This window comes from Eriocheir sinensis, chromosome 32, assembly GCF_024679095.1.
Source record: "Eriocheir sinensis breed Jianghai 21 chromosome 32, ASM2467909v1, whole genome shotgun sequence".
Classification (NCBI taxonomy): Eukaryota; Metazoa; Arthropoda; class Malacostraca; order Decapoda; family Varunidae; genus Eriocheir; species Eriocheir sinensis.
Window position 1 is genome coordinate 5960242 of NC_066540.1, and position 5000 is coordinate 5965241.

The window sequence follows — 5000 nt, forward strand, 5'->3', positions numbered from 1 at the left end:
AACAACAACACGAAAAATAACGAGAACCAGAAAAAAAACAAGTACAAGAAAATTAAGCAAAGGAGAAAAGGAGGAAGGACAAGAAAATGAGGAAGAAGAAGAAAATGAAGATAAATAATAACAATAACAAGAAAAAGAACAAGAAAAAGAAGGTAAAGGAGGAGGAGGAGGAGGAGGAGGAGGAGGAGCCCGTGATACGTTCTGCTGCAAGAGTTATCCCACATCTTCACTCTTTCATCCACTGCACTTCGAAACTCAATCACTTACTCCTTCATCCATATTTTCCATGACCTAAAAATGCATAACTTTCTACTACTATTGAGAGACTCCGTCCATCTTACTTGTGCAGGATTTAACAGGCGTCTTCATTCTTTCATCCACTGTACTCGTAAACAAACAAACTCTCAGAAATACATGCTAGTCGTTTATCCATATTTTCACTTTTCTCTTTTCCTCCTCTTCTTTCTCTACTTCTTCTTTCCATTCCTATTTTTCCTCTTCTTTGATGTAACCTCTTTTTTTCCCTTTCTTTTTTTCCATCTCTTACTTCCACTTCTTCCTTCCACCCCTGTTTCCTCTTCTTTTTTAACTTTTTTTCTCTTCTTTGTCCACTTCTTTTTTTTCACCCCTTCTCTCAACTCCTTTTCATCCACTTCTTTTTTCCACCTCTTCTTTTCCACTTCTTTTTTTTCCACTTCTTTCTTCCACCTCTTCTTTCTACTCTTTATTTCATTTCTTTCCTCCATCTCTTCTTCCACTCCTTTTATCCACTGCTTAACTAAATGAAAATACTCCCATGTCAATCTTTTCCTCATTTTCTAAAACAACAAAACAAACTAATGTGCTCTCCGCTATACTATTGTGAGAGAGACTGTCCATAAAACTACTGCAAGACTTAACAGCCACCTTCATTCTTTCATTCTCTGCTACCTTAACCTTAAACATTAACTAGTTCATCTATCTTTTTTTCATTATCCACAAAAGAAAAAAAATCAACACCCTACTACTCTTTTCAAATATTCTATCCATAACAATATTGCAAGAGTTAACAGCTATCTTCATTCTTTCATTCTCTGCTATCTTAACCTTAAACATTAACTAGTTCATCTATCTTGATTTCATTATCCACAAAAGAATAAAAAAATCAACTCCCTCCTGCCCTTTTCAAATATTCTATCCATAACATTATTGCAAGAGTTAACAGCTTCATTTTTTCATTCCCTGCTACCTCAACTTTAAACATTAACTCGTTCATCTATCTTTTTTTCATTATCCACAAAAGAATAAAAAATTAACTCCCTCCTGCTCTTTTTAAATATTCCGTCCATCATTCAAGTGCAAGAGTTAACAGATACATCTTCATTCTCTTATCATTTTCATTTTTAACTAAACTCGATATTATTGACTTCTTATGTTCTTGTGTTATCGATTTTCATTCTGCCGCTTTATTTCCACCTTTTTTTTTTTTCACCCCTTTATCACCCTACTCCTTTATCCTCCTAAAATGAACATATAAATACTCCGTTGGCAATCTTTTTTCTTAACCTAAAAATAAATAAATAAATAAAAATAAATAAATTCCTCACTACCAGGTACTACTCTCAGTGCTCTGTCCGTCATACTATTGCAAAACCCTAACAAACACAAACAAACAAACACTTAAAAATCACAAACAGCTAACAAACAAACACGAACAAACACCTTAAAAATCACAAACAACTAACAAACAAATATACTAACATAGGTCTAACAAACACAAACACCTAACTAACACACAAACAAACACTTACAAATCACAAACACTGAACAAACACAAACAAGCATTTTCTATTAGGCACAAACAAACACATTCTGACACAAACAAACATTTTCTATCAGGCACAAACAAACACATTCTGACATCAACAAACATTTTCTATCAGGCACAAACAAACACATTCTGACAAAAACAAACACATTCTGAAACAAACAAACATTTTCTATTAGGCACAAACAAACACATTCTGATAAAAACAAACATTTTCTACCAGGCACAAACAGACACTTTCTGACACAAACAAACATTTTCTGACACAAACAAACACATTCTGACACAAACAAACATTTTCTATCAACCACAAACAAACACATTCTGACACAAACAAACACATTCTGACACAAACAAACATTTTCTATCAACCATAAACAAACACATTCTGACTCAAACAAACATTTTCTATTAGGCACAAACAAACACGTTCTGACACAAACAAACATATCCTGACACAAACAAACACATTTTGACACAAACAAACACATTCTGACACAAGCAAACACATTCTGACACAAACATTTTCTATCAGGCACAAACAAACACATTCTGACACAAACAAACATTTTCTATCAGGTACAAACAAACACATTCTGGCACAAACAAACACATTCTGAAACAAACAAACATTTTCTATCAGGCACAAACAAACACATTCTGACACAAACAAACATTTTCTATCAGGCACAAACAAACACATTCTGGCACAAACAAACACATTCTGACACAAACAAACATTTTCTACCAAGCACAAACAAACACATTCTGGCACAAACAAACATTCCCTATCAGACACAAACAAACACATTCTGGCACAAACAAACATTTCCTACCAGGCACAAACAAACACATTCTGACACAAACAAACATTTTCTATCAGTCACAAACAAACACATTCTGACACAAACAAACATTTTCCATCAGACACAAACAAACACATTCTGACACAAACAAACACATTCTGACACAAACAAACACATTCTGACTCAAACAAACATTTTCTATTAGGCACAAACAAACACATTCTGACACAAACAAACATTTTCTATTAGGCACAAACAAACACATTCTGACACAAACAAACATTTTCTATTAGGCACAAACAAACACATTCTGACACAAACAAACATTTTCTATTAGGCACAAACAAACACATTCTGACAAAAAGAAACACATTCTGACACAAACAAACACATTCTGACTCAAACAAGCATTTTCTATTAGACACAAACAAACACATTCTGACACAAACAAACATTTTCTATCAGCCACAAACAAACACATTCTGACACCAAACAAACATTTTCTATTAGACACAAACAAACACATTCTGACACAAACAAACATTTTCTATCAAGCACAAACAAACTCATTCTGACACAAACAAATATTTTCTATTAGGCACAAACAAACTCATTCTGACACAAACAAACATTTTCTACCAGGCACAAACAAACATTTTCCAATCAGGCACAAACAAACACATTCTGACAAAAACAAACACATTCTGACACAAACAAACATTTTCTAACAAGCACAAACAAACACATTCTGACACAAACAAACATTTTCCATCAGGCACAAACAAACGCATTCTGACACAAAGAAACACATTCTGACACAAACAAACACATTCTGACACAAACAAACACATTCTGACACAAACAAACACATTCTGACACAAACAAACATTTTCCATCAGGCACAAACAAACACATTCTAACACCAACAAACACATTCTAACACAAACAAACACATTCTGACACAAACAAACACATTCTGACTCAAACAAACATTTTCTATTAGGCACAAACAAACACATTCTGACACCAACAAACATTTTCTAACAAACACAAATTCAACAACCCCAGAGCGAGCAAAAAGAGGTCAGAATCGGATTGGGAAGCAAAAGAATCGATTCGTGATACATGTTTCAACTCCTTCCTTCATTTTATCCTTTTTTTCTTTTAATCGGGAGCTGAGTTTTATATCCATTTTCTTTTCCTTTCTTTTCTTTTCTTCCTTAAAGGTCCTCAGCTGGAGTTTTCTTTTATTTTTTCTTGTTTTTTTTTTATCGGTGAAAGACGCCTCAAGTTCGCCTTTCACTCATTTTCATTATTTCTTTGCCTTCTTTCTTTCCTTTCCCTTCCTTTCTTTTATCTTTCTTTCTTTCCTTTCCCTTCCTTTCTTTTATCTTTCTTTCTTTCCTTTCCCTTCCTTTCCTTTCCCCTCATTCCCTTTCATTTATTTTTTTTCTTGCTAATTTTTTTTATCAGTGAGAGACGCATCAAGTTCGCCTTTCTCTCATTTCATTATTTCTTTGCCTTCTTTCTCTCCTTCTTTCCCTTCATTCCATTTCATTTCTTTTATTTTTTGGTATTTTTATCAGTGAGAGACGCATCAAATTCGCCTTTCTCTCATTTCATTATTTCTTTGCCTTCTTTCTCTCCTTCTTTCCCTTCATTCCATTTCATTTCTTTTATTTTTTGCTATTTTTATCAGTGAGAGACGCATCAAGTTCGCCTTTCTCTCATTTTCATTATTTCTCTGCCTTCTTTCTCTCCTTTCTTCCCTTCATTCCATTTCACTTCTTTTATTTTTTGCTATTTTTATCAGTGAGAGACGCATCAAATTTGCCTTTCTCTCATTTTCATTATTTCTTTGTCTTCTTCCTTTCCTTTCCTTTCCTTTCCTTTCATTTTTTTTTTTTGCTATTTTTATCAGTGAGAGACGCATCAAATTCGCCTTTCTCTCATTTTCATTATTTCTCTGTCTTCTTTCTTTCCTTTCCCTTCATTCCATTTCATTTTTTTTTCTTGCTATTTTTATCAGTGAGAGACGTATCAAGTTCGCCTTTCTTTCATTTTCATTATTTCTCTGCCTTCTTTCTTTCCTTTCCTTTCCTTTCATTTCATTTCTTTTCTTGCTATTTTTATCAGTGAGAGACGTATCAAGTTCGCCTTTCTCTCATTTCATTATTTCTCTGCCTTCTTTCTCTCCTTTCCCTTCATTCCCTTTCATTTCATTTTCATTTCTTGCTATTTTTTATGCTCCTCCTCCTCGGAACTCAGCACACTTTTTTTTTTGGACTTTTTGCCCTTGAGCTACGTCGGTTACTGTAATAAAAATAATAAAAAGCCTTCTTCCTTCCTTCCCGCGGTCCCGTTGATAAAGACAAAGGCGGAGGGGG